The sequence below is a fragment of the Cynocephalus volans genome, chromosome 7, assembly GCF_027409185.1.
Source record: "Cynocephalus volans isolate mCynVol1 chromosome 7, mCynVol1.pri, whole genome shotgun sequence".
NCBI lineage: Eukaryota > Metazoa > Chordata > Mammalia > Dermoptera > Cynocephalidae > Cynocephalus > Cynocephalus volans.
The window spans coordinates 73,995,049-74,016,064 of record NC_084466.1 but is presented as its reverse complement, the minus strand read 5'-3'; the positions used below and the strand labels follow the sequence as shown (position 1 = coordinate 74,016,064).

The 21,016-nt window shown below is 38.6% G+C and overlaps 1 protein-coding gene across 3 annotated transcripts in view; it reads right to left on the bottom strand.

The window, feature by feature from the left end:
- The window catches only part of SPART (spartin), a 33,765-nt gene extending 32,778 nt beyond the window's left edge, over positions 1–987 (bottom strand). Inside the window, exon 1 of one of the 3 annotated variants that reach the window (XM_063103035.1) lies at positions 694–987. The gene's annotated coding sequence lies outside the window, so the exon portion shown is untranslated. Of the gene's footprint in view, positions 1–485; positions 598–693 lie in introns of those variants that run through there. The other 2 variants (XM_063103034.1, XM_063103033.1) reach the window with 2 other exon arrangements.
- Positions 988–21,016: the final 20,029 nt, after the last annotated feature.

The window sequence follows — 21,016 nt, the reverse complement described above, 5'->3', positions numbered from 1 at the left end:
TCCTCTGGGGGCTCAGTCCCCAGCAACACTAACAAACGCATTCCAGAGTCAAACCACACGCTGCCCATTCCCAACATCACTGCCGTAGGTTGTGGACCTTTCTGCAAAGAAAGGCTCCCGAATCCCTCTGAAAGCGGGAAGCGCTGGCCGGGGGCGAACAATCGCGACGAGTGTGGACAAAGTAAACAGCGGGGGCGGGGCGGCGAGGCCGGGGAACGGAGCGACGCAGGAGGGTCGCGCTCCCCTCCCCGCAGTAAACGGGCGGAGGGCAAAGGTTCCGCAGACATGACACAGGGGTGAACTAACAACTCCTCAAACTCTTCGCTCTCGACATTGCTCCCTTCAACGAAAGTGCCACCTCTGAGACGCGGACCAGGGTCCCGGCTCCTCGGGCCTTCTCCCCTACCCGTCCCCCGGCCCGCCCGAGTGCGCGGGGCGCTCACGCCGCCCGCCCAGGGGTGAAGCACTACCCGCCGCCGCCCCACCTCAGACCTCGTGCGCTTCGGCGTCGCCCCCAGACTTCCCAGCCGGGCCGCCGCAGCCCAGGGCCCGCTCCCTCAGACGCGACGCGGCCGCGCTCCGCCGGGGGTCGGAACCTCACAAAGCCAGCGCGCCACATCACGCGCGCGCGTCGCCGCAGGCCCCGCCCATCGGCCCTCACTCCCGCGACCCGGCCCAGCCTGCGCGGCTTACTTTCTCGTGACGCCGCCTCGCGCCTCTTCCTCACCGTCTTGTCACCGGCCAGCCCAGGCCAGGGTCGGTCCTCCTTGGCCTTCTAAATGGTGCGTGGCAGGACGTCAGTCCGCTTGGAACCCAGCAGTCAACGTAAAACTCTATGAGGAGAGAAAAGCAGCGAGGGTGGGAGGCCCGAGAGAACCTCGTGAGTCAGGAGCACAGTGTAGACCCCCAAGCAGGGTGTCCCGCGACCACAGCCACCGAAGCAGGGTGTCCCGCGGCCACGGCCACCGGCCCCGCGAAACCGAGGCCTCCAGGGAGACAAGCGGAGTTGTAGGCAGCGAGAGCCCGTGGCCGCTAGAGGGAGCCCTGGGAACGGTGCACCTTAGAGAACAAAGGCTGATTTCTCCCGGCAGCTGTTCTGGAACTTAACCTTTGTGACTACTGTGTCCGGAGGAGAACTAACCTCCAAAAGCCCGCTTACACTGTAGGGCTCAGTACTGCGTGTCTCTCTGTGTGTGCTAAAACTCTGTATCAGTATCATAAAAGTGTTAACTTCCTGACTGCTAAGGATAATTAAGCAACTGTGCCAATACCATTTAGGATTAGGGAAGGCTAAAAGGGGAAAATCAAAGTGAACGTACTTTACCTTTCTTCAAAAGTTCTTTAAAATTAGTAAAATACTATAGATGACAGATTTATACTCTTGAATAGGCCTACCTTTAAAACAAACAAAAAACCTATATGTAGTGCCCTGAGCATTAAGACCAGTTGAATGACTTATTCCAGGTGAATGATTACACTCCCCTTAACCAAAATTAATTAATGATTGGGACTATTGGATGACCACTAGGGGAGGTTTTTAAATTTAAAATTGGGAGTCATTTGGTAGTTTTCTCAAATCTCAGAAAGGTGGCAGTCAGTCATCCCAAAGGGTAAGACCTACTAAGGAGGTGTACATTCATACAGTGTTTTGAAGTGATTTTGCTCTTATATCCCATAAAAGAATTTTGAAAAATTGTGACTGTGTTCTCACACGTTGTTAGATTACACATCAAAAGTTTTCAGCTCACTTAAATAGTGCTAAGGATGCAATTTCTGTTTTATTGTAAATTGACGTTTTAAAGTAAAGCGGTTACATAACTTTTAAACGTAGCCAATGGAATCTAAATACCAATGTGATTTCCACTATCATTAATTTTTAAAACTACATGAACAAGCTTTCTCTAAACAGAAGTTTTACATCATTCCTTTTCTTGAACTCATTTCCATTCCACATTATAAAATTTTATCTTAGTGTAATTTCTTTATTCTTGAGAGTCTTTTATTGATCTACCTTACTTCTCTACATCAAAAATAAGTACGTAGATGTAAATATAACTTTTAAAACTTCAAATAGCCATAAAGATTAAAGTGTTTAAAAAATGTGAAATTTCTATATACAAGATTATTATGAGAGTACTTCAGAAAGGTCGTTGAAAATGCAAATCTTTCCATGAACTTTTTGAAGTACACTTCGTGTGTGTGTGTGTGTGTGTGTGTGTGTGTGTGTGTGTGTGTAAAACCCTAAAGAGTTTTCTACAAAGCTATTAGAATTAATAAATGAATTCATCAAGGTTGTGGGATAAAAGATCAGCATGCAAAAATCAAGTATTTTTATACACGAGCAATGAATACTTCAAAGTGGAATTAGAATTCCATTTACAATATTATCAAGAATAAAATACTTAGGAATAAATTAAAAATAAGTACAAAGCTTATACACTGAAACCTGTAAAACATTGCTGAAAGAATTTAAAAACCTAAATAAATGGAAAGACATTTCATGTTCATGGGCTGAAAGAACTTAATATTGTTAAGATGGCAGTACTCTTCAAATGGGTCTACATGTTCAACACAGTCCTTACCAGAAATTAGCAAACTGCTGTGGATTGAATGTCCTCCACCGCCAATATCATTGAAGCTTAAATTGTGTCCCCCAAAGTTCCAGGTATTGGAAACTTGGCCCCCACTGTGACTGTCACGAGGGTGAAGAATCCTATTATGATAATTGAAAGGTAGGGCCTTGAAAGTGATTAAGTTGATGGTTAAATGGTGGTTGTGGGTGTGGTTCTGAGGGCTTTAAAAGGCGAGCAGGTGAGAGTCTCTCTCTCTTGTTCTCTGCTCTGCCTTCTTCTGCCATGTGAGACTCCTGCATTGCTGTAAAGCCACCACCAAAGAAGAACCTCACCAGATGTGTTCCCTGGACTGTGGACTTCCCAGCCTCTGAAACTGTAAGCAATACATTTTGTTTTCTTACAAATTACCCAGTTCCATGTATTTTGTTATAAGCAACAGAAACAGACTAATACACAAGCTGATCCTGAAATTAATTCATAAAATTCATGGAAATGCAAGGGACTCAGAATTGCCAAAACAATCTGGAAAAAGAAAAACAAAGTTGGAGGACTCACACTTCCCAATTTCAAAACTTACTACAAAGCTGCAGTGATCAAGTTTTAGAATAGAATTGATCAATGGAATAAAATTAAGAACCCAGAAATATGCCCTTGCATTTACAGTCAATCAACTTTCAACAGAGGCACCAAGGAAATTCAGTGAGAAAGAAGGTCTTTTCAACAAATGGGACAATTACATATTCATGTTAAAAGGTGAATTTGAACACCGACCTCATACCATGCATAAGAATTAACACAGAAATGGATCATAGACCTAAATGTAAGAGCTAAAACTATGAAACTCTTGGAAAGAAATATGATTAAATCTTAGTGAATTTGGGTTTAACAATGATTTCTTAGATATGAATCCAAAAGCATAAGCAATATAAGAAAAAAATTTTAAATTGGACTTCATTAAAATTGAAACCTTTTGCTCTTGAAAAGATACCATCAGGAAATTGAAATACAGCTCCCAGACTAAGAAAATATTTCCAAATCACTATATTTGACTGGTATCTAGAATATATAAAGAACTCAACAATAATTTAAAAGATAAATAGCACAACCAAAAAAAAAACAAGCAAAGGATTTGAATAGACATTTCTTCAAAGATGTACAAATGGTCAGGAAGCACATTTAAAGATGATCCGTGTTGTTAGTCTTTAGGGAAATGCAAATCAAACCCACTATGAGATGTGATTTCTCAGCCTCTAGAATGGCTGAAATCAAAAAGATAGACAGTAACACGTGTTTCCAAGAATGTGGAGAAACTGAAACCCTCATGCATTGCTGGGAGGAATGTAGAATGATGCAGCCATTTGAAAAAAAAAAAACAATTCGGCTTTTTCTTAAGTTATACATAGACTTACTGCATGACCCAGCAATTCCATTCCTAAGTGGAATTGTGTAGACATATATTTTCATTTCTCTTGTTTTAAAGAATTGAGTGAGGCTCTTGTTATAAAACTCCTTCTACTCCTGTTTATTTAGGTAGACAGCTTTTATTCAGTTTTTGCATTTATAAATATTAAAATTGGAATATAATTGATGTTGACTCCTGTCTCACTCTGGAAATAGAATACATATGATACAAACAATAACACAAATACTTGTACACAAGTACAAAGTATGTAAGTATACTTGTACACAAATGTTCATAGCAGCATTGTTTAAGATAGTCAAAAGTGAAAACAAACCAAATATTCATAAACTGATGATTGGAATTTTTAAAATGTGATATATCCGTACAATGGAATATTATTCAGTCACAGAAATGAAGTACTGATATATGCTACAAAGTGGATGAACTTTAAAAACATGCTCAGTAAAAGAAGCCAGATATAAAAATACATGAGTATTGTGTGTGTACATACATATTATACGTATTTTTTTAAAGGCAAATATGTGAGTCAGAAAGTAGATTAGTAATTGCCTAGGGCTGGTGTTAGTAACTGGAATTGACTGTAAATGAGCAGGTTTCTTTTCAGAGTGAGGTAAATGTTCTAAAATTAGATTGTGATAGTTTTACAGCTCTGTAGATATACTAAAATTCATTAAATAGTACATTTTATTTGATTTTTGAATGGTACATTTTAAATCAGTGAATTTTATGGCATGCAAATCATATCTGAAGTAGTTTAAAACATGTATCCCAAGTTGAATGATTATTATAATTATTTGTATAATATGTATTCTAAGTCTGGATAAATATTTATTAAATGAGTACATATTTATTGGAAATATGTTTTGAGGTCAAAGAGACTTTTCTTCAATTAGTTCATATATTTGTGAATATCATTTATTTCTAGAATGGGACAGGATTCAACATCAATTTTATTTTTATTATAATAATTATAAACGTAAAAGCTGAGAAACTCTGTCCATATAAACAAAATAAAATGTACTGGAAGGGATTTTATAATAGTGTTGCAACTTAATTCTTTGAACAACTTATAAATTATATGCTCCAAATCACTTCATGATGTATCATCCAAACTTTTTTTAATCCAATACATCCTTCTTCCATTTCTTTAAGTCAAAAAATTAGAAATTACCTGACTTCAAAAATATTTGTTACCAAATCATAGTTATTCACATCCTCAATTTCTGAGAAGTACATCAAAAAGGCTTTACAAAGACTGACAATCTAGGGCAGTTAGGGCCCCAGTATTCTCAGTGGTGCCATGCTCAAGGTAGTGCCTACATCCCACTGGTGGTGGCTGGGCAGAAGGGAGACCCCACCTGTTGGCCATACTCACCTGGAACATAACTCCAGCAATAGGTGGCAGAGGTAGGACAGGAAAAGCTAGCACCCTTCCTGTCCCAGGAAGATATTCTTCCAACTGGTAGCTGTGGGAGAGGAAGTGCTGTGTTCTTGGCTGCACTGCTCTGGAGTGGAGTTTCTGCCTGACTGAGCTGGGAGCTGAGAGAGAGGGAGCAGGTCTTGATTCACATACCACAGCCCCTTGCTGTTCTTATTGAGATTTTAGTAGATATTTTTGGAATAAATTCTTCCTTCATTTGCTATATGCCCTTAGGACCATTTCCACACACTTTAAATTGTTTTTTTTTTTTTTTTTTTTTTTTTTAAATAATATTCAACAGTTTCTTTGGGGAATGGTCTGCAAAACTCCTCACACTATTAAACCAGAAAACAAAATCTCAGTAAGCTATGTTTTAATTCTTTATTTAAAAAATGCACAACAAATATAAAGTTACGTTTGGTATTTCATCTCTGGGTTTTAGCCTGTATGACTTGATTAATTCAGTAGCTCTGAAAAACATTACCATTATGTTTATAATGATCAGCATAATATATGGTTAACCATCAGGGCTCCTTTCTTGCACAGGCTCCTTCCAAGGCAGCCCTTGAAATGTGCTTACGTGGCCATACATATCTTAGTAAAGTTCATGAAAAGGAAAATGATTTTAGCCACATCAGTTAAGACCACTGACTCTTTCCATTTGACTTCCCTTCTTGTCCTTGGTGTTGAAATGGCCATGGACATTTTGGGGATCTGGGTAAAGAAAAGTTGAGTTGGTTGTATATTTAATTTTTGCTTTATGAGATATATTTATATTCATAGTAGCTTTCACATATAAGTAAGTTATGCCAACCGTCTGTCACACAAATGGAGCTTTTTCAGTCCTAAACTCTCTCCATTTTATACCTAGATAATTATATAACTGACACTGACATTTTCCAGTGGACCATTTCACATATATCCATAAATTCCAGGTTTATTTACCTTAAGCCAGGTAGGTACATCCTGCTAAAAGCATTTCATAGACAAGGACTCTATTTTTCCACCGGTATATACATTGGTCCAATTAGCATATTTACAAGGAGATTTGACTTGGTCTTTTCCACCTGGGCATCTCAGGATAGGAATAATTGGTTACAAACCAGCTGCTAATACTTCCAACTTGCAACTTATCTCTCCTGTCTTTTGTTCTCACCAGATTCTTCTCAAAAATGACTCATTCTCTAACAATAGTGAAGAATTAGAAGAGGAAGGTGAGGTCTTTAAATAAAAGTCATCACTATGGTAATGTATGGTAGTTTAAAGGAGGCTTCTCCTCAAATAGTATTTTGAATTGTCCTTTTATTTGGTTCTTTTGAGGTTTTTACACCCTGGGCAATGCACCAGAGTAAGATTTGGGGAGCTGTGGGCTGTGTGTTTCTTATGGAAAGTAGGAGAAGTTTTTTGTTTTTTAAAAAAAATTTTTATTGACTCATAATTGATTATACATATTTTGGGGGTTCAGTGTTGACATATGTTGATCAAATCAATATTACTAGTATATATGTTGTTACAAATTATACTTATTGTTTATGCCCCTTGTCCAATCTCTCCCTATCCCCCTCCCCCCTCTAATTACCCTAAATTTCTTCTCTCCTTCTGAAAGAGTAATGGTTACTCTGTTGATTTGTTGCCTAGATAATCTGTCCAATGCTGAGAGGTGTGTTCACGTCCCCCAATATTATCATGGAGCAGATGCTTCTTCTGTCACTCTGGAATGGCTTTGTGGAGAGAGACATCCTCTTCTTTGGTCTCTCCCGGTGACTCTTGTGTCAGTGTACTCCAGTGGCTGGTGGACCATCTGTGTGGTGGTTGTGACATCTAGCCACTTTTGCAGCAGCCATGGCTACTGTGGTGGCTGTGATGGGCCACCCACATGGAGGTGATGTTTTGGGCATGCTCCTTGGCGCTGGTGGTGTGCCTGGTTGTTGGGTGGGGGCATATCCCTGGATCCATACCTCAGACCCCTGGGTGGGCTCCAAGGTGCTGGCAGTGTGCCTGGTTGTGGGGGGGGGGTCTGGTCCCCGCTCCATACCTCAGGCCTCCAGGGTGGGCCCTGAGGCACTGGTGGTGTGACTGGTTGTAGGAGGGGGGTCTGGACCCCAACTCTGTGCCTCAGGAGCTCTGGCAGGCCGAAGGCACTGTTGGTATGCCTGGGCCAGAACTAATTTTTTGTCATTTGCTTGCTTCTAAAATGGGGGAACTTCCTGTGGGAACCAGTACTTGAGCTGTGCAGTCGAGCCAAATTGTTGCTTTGCTGCTGATTCCCAAAGGAAGGCTTTTTGTGCAGCTCAAGGTTTAATGGTTAACCTTATAGGTACTTACAGCTCTCCAGAGGCCTGGTGCACCTGGGTAGTGTAGAAACTCTGATCTGGGCTTGAGTCTTTTCGTCAAACTGCACCCCATGCAATTCTATATTCCTGACCAGTCTCCTCTGAGTGGTCCTGTGCTGATTGGGGGACAGATTGGCTGTCCTTGCTGTGCCCCAGTGTTCTTCTGGTGGGTCTGTCTCCCCCACTGCTCAAGCTTCGAACATTTCCCATGGGACAGGCCATGCACCGGTCCCTTGCAATGACTCACTGGCCTCTAAGTGGCTCCTTTTTTTTGTTTTTTGTGGCTCCTCACTCCTGTGTGGGTTCACGGGAACTGTATTAGTGGTCTTGCTGTCCTGGGGGCTACCAAATCTCCCTTCTCCCCTGCCGCCTCCAAGGAACTCTATCTGAAGGGCACAGCTGCAGCTTTGCCAGCTCCTGCTCCGTGCACTAAGCAGCTTGAGCCTTAAAGTGGCTGCCACCTGAAACTCTCTGAGCATTTTTTTTCTCTCATCATGGCTCCTCCTGCCTTCGTGAACTCCATAGGTCTCTCCTACTCTTTCCCTGAGCTCTAGTAGTCCCAGCTTGGCTGTTGTTGCTTTTTTATAGTTGTAAGTTGGTTGATTTGTGGGAGAGAGTGACACTGGGGACCATCTATTCCACCATCTTGACTGGAAGCCTCAACATGGGAAAAGTTTTAATGTGAAAGGAGAAGTAGGAAAAGAGATGCTAGGAAATATTACATAAGAAGTTAAAGATCTCAATATTGATTACCTTAAAACTCCTATATCCTTGTAAATATTGCGCACACCTACAGCGGTATGCATACCGCAGTTAAAGATGTTAATACACATTAAGTTCCTGCAGCTGAATGTCTAAGACCATTGGTTCTGGAATCTGAGTGCCTGGGTTTGAATCCACCTTCATTTCAGTTGCTCTTACTTAATCACTCTGAGCCTGTTTTCTCATCTGCGATATGGGCACGTGTCAGGCTGGATCACAGATCCCTCTGCCCTGTCCTGTGCAGATCCTGAGTCAGGAAAGAGAAAGAAAAACTGAGCAGCCGCTGGCAAAGTGGACATGCTTATTCTTCAGATGTGAGCTGTGTGGACCAGTGGTTCAGAGACACTGCCTTCCATACCGAAAGTACACAATAGTGGCAACAAGCCAAGAGGTACACAGGCGCGCATGCGCACTAACTCTACTCTTACATAACTTGTTTACAAAGGATATGCCGAATCATACCCAGCTGGATATGAGGCAATAGGGCTTGACTAAACCAACTTCACTTTCCTCACAGCAGGATCTACCTCCTAGGGTAGTTACCTAAATTAACTGGAATAACTTGTTTAAAGTGGGCATTCAATAAATGTTAGTGATGATATTTGATATTCTCTCTTGAAATTCTTTAATAATTAACAAGCAGCTTTGTTCTAAGCAAATCTAAATAACTTTTTAGTCTGTCTTCATTAAGATTGATGAAATTTTTTCTTAATCACAAATTCACATCACAAAAATGAACATATATGCGAATAATATTTTAACCCTGTCTTTCTAATAAAAACAGTAATATTATATTTAGCGTTATTTTGAGTGTTTTCAGAAAAAAAATCCACTTGTTAGTGTACTTTAGGTGTCTTCAGAAGAAAAATCCACTTGTTAGTGGACTTTAGGAGTGATGTATGCCTGTCTAGGTATTTAGACATGCTATGTCTATTATAATTATAATTCTGAGTGATTATGCTAAAGATTTTTGTGTAGAAGCCTGTAGTTTAGATGAATGTGCTACATGTTTTGTCATAAATTGTACTAAATTCAGTTTTGTTCAGGCTGTCCAGTTTCTTTTATCCACATGCTGTAAATATACTGTATTTTTTCTCTTCATCTATTGCATAATATTGTCACTGGGTGTTAGAAAATCCCAGAAAGTGCATCACATACGGATGAAAGTCATTAAAATGAGAAATGTCCAAATTATTTTAGCCATGAATTGAGTTAGATGTCACGGCATCCATCTCATAAACTGATCTAAGTTATCATTGGTGACAGAAGCTAATTGCTCCAACTTCGTGTTGAAATCAATGGAATGACTCAGTGTAAAATAAAACTCCTGGTGAGTACATTATGTTGAGGGTTAATGTGATAATAATGTTGAAAAAGTTCTACATGAGATTAGGTCTTTGATCTATTATCTCACTACATTTTTCTTCTTTAAACTCTTTGTTATATGAGAAGCATGCGTTCGACAGAAGATCAATAGTTGTGATTTTCAGTATAATTTTTCTCTTGCAGACCAAATATAGTAGATAATGGACAAATGCAGCATTAAAAAATTAAATAGTAAATAGAAAAATAATTTTTTACTCATGGACTTGGAGATATATATATATTTCCATATAAAGTGTTTGGTCTTTAGCAAATATACCTGTCCTTTATAAAAACAGCCAATTGATTAAAGCATGGAAAACAATTCCTTTAAAAATTTCTTTAACTTCTTTTTTATTTTACCAATTTTTATTATATTTTAAAATTCAATTATACATATTTGTGGGATATATTGTGTTATTACCTTTAACATTTCTTACTAACCTGATTTGGTTTTGTTCTAGCCAATCTGTATTTTTTTATGTTATAAAGAGGCTAATGGCTTATTCAATAAACTATCTTATTTTCTATTTACTTGTATGTATAACACAGTGGTGGGGTGTAATTTAACACCAGACACCAAAATTCTTCTTATAGCGACTGTGTTACTTTAGGAAAATACCTTGGTAAGTCACCTAAAGTCAATGTGAATCCCCAAGGACGTGGGTAAATAAGAGACAAATGAAAGAAAATTTATAGCATTTAATAATACTGTCACACCTTAGAAGTGAGCAGAGATTTGCAGAGGTGGAGTGGGAAATGAGGAGCAGTGAAAACTGAGGAGAGAGGAGAAGCCAAGGAACATAGTAGATTGACAAAGGACTCAGAAGAACAAAGTTGGGGAATTTTGTATTTGAGGTTGTTTTTGCTGTTGTGATGTAAGAAGCCTAAATTTCCTGAATCTTTTAGTATAGTGTTCCCCCAAATGCTGTGTTTTTGTTTGTTTTGTTTTGTCTAGAAATATCTTGTCTAGGTGGTATAGAACAAGACAAGTATTTGAATAATATTGAGAATCCATGAACTGAACTGAATTAGGAAAAACAAAGGCTCCGAACAGAGGTGTTCTTGAAATTGTAAGCTTCTTGGGAACTTTTGGGTGTTTTGAAGAGGGCATCAGATTTTCTACAAGAGGTGGGGATGGAGGCTGAAAGCAGATGTCAATGCTCTCTATTCAAAGATTACTAAGAATATACCTGAAGTTTGAAGAAATCGGATTCATTACTGAAGTGAGGGAGAACATGCACTATGGGGAGCTATGGGACACCTCGGTAAGGGGGTGTTAGATAGGAGTCATTCTAGGATTTGGGCTTGTATTAGGTGATTTGGGGTGGATATAAGAAAGCTGGGCTCTGATCCGGATTGGGTGCTGTTAGGGAGCAGGGCCAATTCTGTGATTGGGGATCTTAACTCTTTATCTAGAAGGAGGGAGGACTAGAGCCACACTAAATCTGTAATTAGTAAAGGAGAAGGAGTTGCTCATATTAGACATGATAGGGAGATGTTTGGTCATTTTTGTGCACAAAATTCATGCTCTCAGTTCAGACATGATTTCGGGGTAGTTGTGTTTTTGTCTTGATCCTTCCTAGTCACAGAGTGGCATTGTCTGATGTGCATGTTCTGTGAAATTGTTATGTTCAGTGGGATAACTCCAAGGCCTAGATACGGTAACAGGCCAGCTCCTGGCAACACCAAGGACTGGCTGATAGACTAGACCTATTCAAGATGTCAGAGGATGCTTTTTTATTTCTCACAGGTTTTATCTAGATTTTATGAAGTGGAGTGACCTTAGATGATACTTGGGTTATGTATATTTTAGCAAGCTGAAGGTCTGACAATAAACTATTCTTCCCCTTTAAATAGAAATAGAAATGAAATAGAATTAGAAAAGGGAGGTAAAGAAGACAAGGTAAAATTAGAAATGTTTGCAAGAAAAATCTTAAGAGAAGTAAAGTAAGTCTGCTTTTTAGTACTGTATTTATTCATGTGGTCATTCAAACATTTATCAAGCTTGATAATGGGCTTACAATGGTCTTTAGAACAGAGCTGAGTATGTGGGTTCACGACAAGGTCTTTGCATAAAGTTATCATGCAAAGGTAATGTTATACAATTCTGAGTGCCAGAGAGTGGGCAACACCCGAGAGCTCCTTTCTATTTTAAGCTTCCATGTTAGTCTGCCTGTGAAACTTGAATGGGGTGTGGAGGGTGAGTTATTTGCAGTCAAAAAACCATAAAGTTTTGGAACATTTGGATGACTCAGAAAATGACAAACCAACCTGTCTCCTACTATGTATGCTACTTGGAACAAAACAAAGTGAATTTATAAACATCTCATAGAAACTGGAAGAGTAAAACCCTGAGAAGGTTCTAGTAAGCAAGGAAAGGTAAACGGAAGACAATTGGACTATGTATTATTCACTAAGTTGAAATGTGTGCAATGTTTCATATGTTATTGATTCTGTGTATTAAATGTACTTTTTGTTTTGGGAAATGTAAAAAATATGTTTTTAAAGACTCAGTTTTAATCATTATTCCCCAAACCTACTTTCTCCATAAACTCTTAAGTGTCTTAATGTGGAATACTCCTCCTCCAGTTGAAAAAGGCAATTGACCCTTTCCTGATAAAGGCTGCATTTCCCAGGTTCTCAGAGCTGTTGATGTTCTTGGTTTGATTTGCATATACAATTCCCTGTGGTGTCAGATCACAGCATAGCTGAACATCACTGAACTGTATTTAGTCTCAAGGTTTGATTATAACAGTGGGGTGCTTCTTATGCAGTCCCGAAGGATAGAAATTAAAATGCTAACAAAATCCAGTTTTAAACAGCCCATAGAAACTATGTACGTATTAAGCTACTTGCTGAGTCTATAAATTACTCCATCAGAATAAGTTAAGGACTTTTCAAATTTGATTAACGCTTTTAGAGGAAAATGGTTTCCATTAAATTTTTAGAAAAATTAAATTTGGGGCAATAGTAATAAATATCATTTTTTTGAACCAAGTGGAAGGTCCTCTACTGACTGCTTTACAGTAATCATTTTATTTCACACCTCCCATGAACCAATAAGGTGACTGTTCTTAGATAAAGAAATGGAAGCTCAGAAAGTTTATGTAATATGCTCAAACCACACAGCAAGTTCCTGACAAAACCTAGATTCCCAAAGATTGTGTTCAATCAATTAAAAAATTAATGTTTTGTTGAATACTGTATATTCAATATGAATAGTTTCCATACATTATTTTTGAATTTCCCCCAAAACCATATGGAATGGAACTTGTTAACATTAAATAACATGGTCAAAGCCTTGTGGCAAGTGGAAGAGCTATAATTTGAACCGGAGTCTTTGACTTTTAAAACCTTAGCATGTTCTTTTATACCACAGTTCCCAAGAGGTATATACTTTGGAAAAATCTGAAACATCTTAGTAAAGAGAGTAATCTTGCTAAGACTAGAGGTGTCCTCTTCAGGTTAGCTAAAAAAAAAAAAAAAGGCATATACTTGATATCATGTGCTATCAAATGGACCTGTGTTTGAATCCTCGCAGTCTTACCTACCACCTGCATGAACTTAGGCAAGTCACTTACCCTCAAAGCTTCAGTTCCCAACTTTATATAATTGGGATAACAATAACTATTTCTTAAGATTGTGTTTGGGATTAAATACGATAATCTATGTGAAGCTCTGTACTCTACAAGAAGCAGCAGATTGGAGTAGTCGAGAGCACAGATCCTGGAGGCAGCTGTCTGAGTTCAATTTCTGAGTCTGCCACTGTCAGGTTTGATGACCACGGGCAAGTTTGCTTTATCTGTGCCAGTGATTTTTCACTGGTAATACAAGGTAATGATAACTACTTCATGAATGAGTATGTGTGAAGTACTTAAGATAGTGCCTGGCACGTTGTACACATTATGTAAGAGTTTGTTAAATTAATAAAAGAAAAAAAAAACCTCTTTGAATATAGTAAATGCTGAATAAATGGTAGCTATTTTACCCTGCAATCACTTGGGTCAATTAAAAATGATTTTTTTCCTAGAATTTAAATTGTTGATCTTTGGAGAAAATTCCTACATTGCCATTAAGGAATCCTGTAAAACTAAATCAGCAGCTCCAGAATGATGAGTCTTATAACTTCCCTAGTTAATTCCTCGAGTTGGGGAGGAGGGAGGAGAAGTAGAGAGGAAGGTGTTGAGAATGTCTTTCAGATCTTGGGGTAAAGCAACTGGGTGTGACACTAGGTGCTATTTCTCGAGATTAGAAAAGAAAGAACAATTTTTATTTGTCGGATACTAAGCATTGTGCTAGGCACTTTGTACACATAGTACCTCATTTCACTCTCAGAACTACCCTTTGGATTTTACTCTGTTTTACAGATCTGTGAAACTCTTTGAAGATGTGTGTTCTGCCATATATGCAAGTAAATCAACTTCCCAAGTAAATGTTTATTGTATAAATGTGGTAAGAATTCTTCTTCTCCTGCCCCTCCCCCTACCAAGTTCTGAATTTTCATATCAGTGCTTATATTGGTGTGTTATGGTAGTCAGCACTTCCAACTCAAAGTGGCCCTTTTCTATTAGTAGTCCTTCAGTACCTCCATTAAGAAAGAACCTTTTGAGATGCCATGCAGGCTCTTAAAGTTCCGTAATAACTTGGACATCAGTAATGGTTAGACAACTCTGCCCAGAAATATCATGGGAGTTGTATTTCTCTAATACTCACATAAGGCGGAGACATACTATCATGGAGCTAAAATTCATTGTGTAACAATATTGCATGTTAACTTAGTAATGTTGTCTATATCAATTTCAACATTAATATAGCTGGTGCCAGCTGGAAGCAAAGTATACATGTTTCCATTCCAATATTCTGAATAGTGCATGCTGTCTGTATAACCTCAAACTTTGGGGAACAAATACATAAAACTAAGCAGAACCTCAAATAGTCAAAAGAATTTGTGTCTTAGGGTGATATTTCTGGACTTTCTAACAAAAACATGTTCTGCATCATAGGACCTATGAAGTTTTCAAACCAAAGCACCACCAGAGGAAACTGCCATTTGTTTTTTAATTTACTGTAATGCAAGTATTAGGTGTAACCATATGTATGTGCAAGTATCAGCACCTAATAGAACATAAAGTAGTTCATAAATCTCAAGGAACATTAACTATCATAATTATTTAAAAATTTCTTTTGCATTCTTCAAAAACCTTGTTTTGAACAGAACTGAGGTCACCAGGGGTGGGAAAGGGGGAAAGGGAGTGGGGAAAGGGAAGAAATGATAAAGGGCCATGAAAATCAATTACATTGTGTAATGATAAATAGAAAACCCAATAATTAAAAAAAAAGACAAAACCTGTTTTCATTTTGAGGGAAAACTGCAACTGACAGCTTTCTAAACTTTACTATTTGTTGCTACTATTTACTTTTTAAATTATATAACAGCATTCTTATAGTAAGCAAGCTATACTGATTACAGTGGAGATATTTACAATAGAAAATTTTGCTCTTTGGTTTTAAGATCGGTTCTTGATATTGTGCATATCAATAATAAAAATACTTTATGCCTGTGAGATGCTTCAAGGTTGTCAGCATGCTGTGCAAAAATTATGTTGTGCAATCTCCACAACACTGTTTTAATAGTGGGCAATATCATTGTTCCAGCCCTCACACTGGACATGAGGCAAACATTATATTATGTATTCATTACATTATGTGGGTGCCGCTCCTCCACTAGGCTCACCCACAGGGGGTGCTTAAGACAGCTCACAGCTTTCTGTCTCTTGGTGGCTAGCTTAAAACCAGCAGCAAGAAAGCAGACCATAATGGGGAGGAGGAAGACGTTTTTCTAAATGAGATTTTGTTCCTAAGGAATTTTAAAAATTAATATCTTATTCCACTGGGGGTTTTTTTGCTGCTGCTGTTGTTATATAAGGGTATTTCTCAAAGTGCTGACAGTAATTGTCCTCTGTATTAATTTTTTGCTGGTGATTATGAATGTGGTGGAAAGGCAGGATTGGCTAGATCAGGGCTTCACTTTTTTGGGGGGGTGAGGGTGGGGGTGGGGGTTGGCAGCTGGCCAGTACAGGGATCTGAATCCTTGACCTTGGTGTTACCAGCACTGCACTATAACCAACTAAGCTAACCAACTAGATCAAGATCAACTAGATCAAGGCTGCACATTTTCACATGCATACACATCCTCTGAATATCCGAAAAAAATACAGGTTTGATTCAGGAGGTCTGGGGTGAGGCCTGAGATTCTGCATTTCTGGGGAGCCTCTGGGGGCTGGTCCACAGACCAGTTTGAATAGCATGGAACTAAATCACTGAACAGTCCTTAAATACCCGAGGATCTATGAGAATAGGATAAATCTAAAGATTATTAATGATTTTTTTCTGAAAGCAATAACAACTCGAAAGATTTCTAGTTGATTTTATTTTTTCCTCTTTTGCTTTTTGTATGGGAGTATCTGAATGAAATTGAATTCTCTTTCCTAGAGTCTGGAAATAAATCAGGTATTGGATTGAATAGGCTTCTCTCTCTCTCTCTCTCTTCCCCCCTTTCTCTCTTTCTTTCTCTCTTTTTCTTTTTCTTTCTCTTTCTTAGATTCCCAGTACCACGAAGAAATGCTGAGAGGCTGCCTCCTGCTTCTCTCCTTTCTTCAGCACACATCTTACTCTAAATTATCTGGCAACATTTGCAACATGGATGGACCTTGAGAGAATTATATTAAGTGAAACAAGTCAGGCACAGAAAGAGAAATACCACGTGTTCTCACTTATTGGTGGGAGCTAAAAATATATAAATTCACACACACACACACACAAAAAAAAAGAAGGGGGGGGGAGAAGATATAACAACCACAATTACTTGAAGTTGATACGACAAGCAGAGGGGACATTGGTGGGGGGGAGGGGAGGAGGGAGGGAGGTTTTGGTGATGGGCAACAATAATCAGCCACAATGTATATCGACAAAATAAAATAAAAAAAAAAATATATATATAAAAAAAATAAATTATTTGGCAACTTTGAGCCAGCCCTGTCTAAATGAGTATGTCCCAGGATGTCAACAGGGGTGTTGCAACCTTGCTTTTCCCCGTAACTTTTAATTTTGAAATAAAGGCTATAAAAAGATGTAAAAATAATAGCCTTGTATACCCTTCACCCAGCTTTCCTCAAAGATAACATCTTATATAACCATTGTATGTTATCAAAACCAGGAAATTTGCATTGGTACAGAACTATTAAACTACAGACCTTATTTGTATTTTACCAGTTTTTACATGCACTTTTTTGGGGGGTGGGAGGAGTTATACAGCACTATGAAATTATATAGATTCATATATTGATTTATGCAACTACCATCATAATCTTCCTGATCATTAAAGGTTGGTGTTCCCAGGATTCTGTCTTGAACCCTGTTCAGTTTTCATTCTTCACACTTTCCCTAGACCCTCTCATCCGTAACGGTGGCTTTAACCATCATTTATACTTGGATAATTCTCAAATTTATAACCCTAACTTCTCTCTTGAGCTTCATACCTACCCATTCCATGATCTACTTCCGGACATTCACTGAACATTTTATCTGCACCTTAAACTTCAATATATCCAAAACTAAACCTAAAATCCTTCATTTTTTAATAAAATAGTCTCTATTTGGGGGAATAGTGCTCTGCGGCACAAGCCAGAACACCCCGGGATCATCCTTGACGCACCCAGGCCCCTATTCCACCTCCACATGATCACAATAGCCCACACACCTAGAGCAGGTACTGGGTGCCAGGGACTGTCCCGCAAACCCCTGTATACCAGCTCATTTCTTCCTGGTAGCAATCCTATGTTGTGAGAAACAGATCCAAGTTTCATGAGGCCTGAAATTTCTATAGTTTAGGGGACCATGTAAAGAAAAGGAACAGAAAATCACAAATATCAAAATTAGTATTTACAAAAGTATAAACACTTGAGCTGGTGCAAGTGAGGGGTCCTGAAAATTGACCTTCACAGTACATCTGCCTTTGAGCAAGATGCTATCTTTATTGCTGGTTTATGGTGAGACAACCGGGGCACAGAAAGGTTGCAGATGTAACTTGACCAAGGTCCTGCTGCCATGGGTGCCATTATCTCTTGGCTGTGCTTTAATCGAGACACTCCCTGCTGCTAATCAGCTCCTCATCCCCTCTCCACACTGACCCAGAGAAATCTGCACATGGACCACATCTCTCCCCTGATCAGAGGCTGTCACTCACTGGTTCCCTATTACTGTTAGAATAAGAACTAAACTCTTTTGTACGACTTACTGGCTGTCCCCTCTGGCACTTGATGCTGTGTGATGCTGAACTGCTAGTGGTTGTCACCAGCACTCCATCTTCCAACTCCTTTCCACATACCCTTCTGCCTCGGGGACTGCTCTCCACCCATCCCCTGTACATTCAATGCTTTTTATCATTTTTTTCAAAGTAGAAATAGCATTACTGGTGATTTTTAGCTTACAGAAGCAACATATAGTTTTAAGTTCAAAAGAAATTATACCATACCAAAAAAGCACAAAGAATTAAGTAAAAATCACGAGATCTGTAACCCTCTGGTCTGGAGAAAACAAGTATTAACAGTCTGGTGTATATACTTTCCATTTTTCCTGCTGTTTGTGTGTGTGTGTTCTAATCTATAAAATTGGGATATGTTACTATGTTATTTTTCATTTTTATCAGTGCCAGACTCTCCCCCAAAATGTCTTTTGTTTTGTTTTATTTTAATACAAATCTCTTTGATTACTAGGAAAGCGAGGCCTCTCTTCATGTATTTCTTCTTCTGTGAACTGCCTATTAAATCTATCCAATTCTCTATTGAGCATATATGAAGGATATTGGTCAAATATGTTGCAATATTTTTCCAACTTTATTGTTATTCCTTTGGCTTAGTAATGATAAGAAATTTTAATCTTTATATACTTTATATACCTTTAGAATAATGACCATATCTTTTTATGTCTGTAGCTCCAGAATCTAGTACAATGCCTGCAATAAAATAGGTTTTCAACAAATATTTGTGGAATGGGTTCGTGGACTGAAGACATAGTACCTCATCCTAGAGTTCCCAGTGTGTTGGGCATGAGAGCTCATCCTCTGGTCTCCTTATTCCTTCTCACACAGAACCAACAGCCAAATCCTGTGAATTCTCCTTTCAAAATGTTTGTAAACATCACACCACCACTGTGCTATCAGACTGGCTTTTACCTGGATTTCCACAATAGCTTCCTCTCTCTGGTCTCTCTAAGCTAATCTGTTCTCCATCTGAGACCAGCAATTTCTAAAACACAATCTATTTACTTCACTCCTGCTTAAAACCTTTGCTGACTCCATAGTGCCTGGAGAATAAACCTAAATGCTTTAGGAAGGCATTCAAGACCTCCATAAAATGCAGTTTGACTTTCCCACTCAGCCTCATCTCTTCTTTCTCTGTCTTTACATCTTCTAGGCTCCAGCCACATCACACTTCAGCTGTTCTGGAACAGACCTGGCATTCCACAATTCTTTGCTTTCTGGCTCGATCTCAGATGCCATGAATTCCATGGAATCTGGTTCCACCTCTCCAAGAAAATGATCACACTCCTATCAACACAATAACCACCAACTACCTTTCCCTGGCACTCTTCCCTCTACTCTCTACACTTCCTCCTCATTTCAAAGATAACCTTATATTTCTCCTGCAATTCCAACTTCCTGCCCACATGGAAATGATTTTCTGGATCAGCACTTTCAATGACTCAATCAAATATTTGAGCACCTATTATGTGCAAAGTACTGACTCCATTTATGACACAAAACTTAGTTTCTTGTTGAAATTTTGAGCACAGCTGAGTTCTGAAAATATAGAGGCTGAAAACCTACATGCATCTTTTTTTGTTGCTGTTTTTAAATAGTTTAACTTGAAGGGAAAAAAGCCCTGTAGGCTCCTCTGAGAACCTGGGCTCTGACAGCAAACCGGGAGGTAGATGGCAGTGTTTTCTCAGCCTTGTTAGCTAAGCAAGTGAAGCGGGAGGCAGAGCTTTCACTTCACCAGTGACATCTACTCAAGAATGTGATGATACAGTCATCTCATACGGGGTTCTAGTTCAATTAAAATATCTGTAAAAATTTTTGGTCCAAATATAATAATAGACACAAATATTAAAATTATTTTTCCTAAGCTTTTAGAAAATAATATATTCTCAGAATAAGGAAGAATAATCATTTGCCTCTGCAAATTTAAGGCATGTAATTTATTTGTGCCTTCCCTATTCTCATTGCAACATGCTTTAGGTCTAACTATTATAAACAGGGAAAGGACTCAATACACATATATTAATATTCATTAGTGCTTGCCTCTAGAAAATGATCATGGCTATAAAACTTTAAGGCTTATCATTTTCTTTCACAGAAATGATCACAAATATAGTGATGTAAAAAAAATAAATTGCAGAATTTTTTCTTTAAATACTGCTCTCTCTTTTTTTTTTTTTTTTTTGTCTGAGTGAAATCACCTATTGATTTTCTTCCAAGGTCATTTGCCTCCTGTCTTTTTTCCTGCCAAGTGTCAACATCTTGTGCACTTCACTTTTCCTTAAGACATTAAATAGTGAGAGGCCAAGACAGAATGAAAAAATCTTAGCTTGTATCAATTTATTTAGTCCTTTAAAAGCTATAGCAGAAGCTGTAGTTGAAAAAATAGTAGAATTATTAGGAGTATTACAATTTACTACTAAATATCCGAAAACTGACATTTTAGTGTTATACTTTTCATTACAGATAATGATCCATCTCAGGATTAGCAGACACCTTAGTCCTGAGATGGCATATAATATAATTTTGTCTGCAGATTCTGCTGTGATTTCATCAATGTCTTTTTGTTTAATTAAGCTCTGAGTTTTAATTTTCATTTGGAGCCATAACTAGCTTATCCCAGCTGTGACAACTGCCTGGATTCTGGTTTGGAGTGTCTTCAAATCCAAGGCACTTTCCTCTAAGAAAATTCAGGAAGATCTTTTTTGCCCAGACTTGGAAACACATGAGGATCTGGTTTGCCAACCTTACATAAGGGTGACTTTAACAAGATTCTGTGCCTTCATTCTGTCTTTACTCCTAAAAGTTAAGTAAAATACAAAG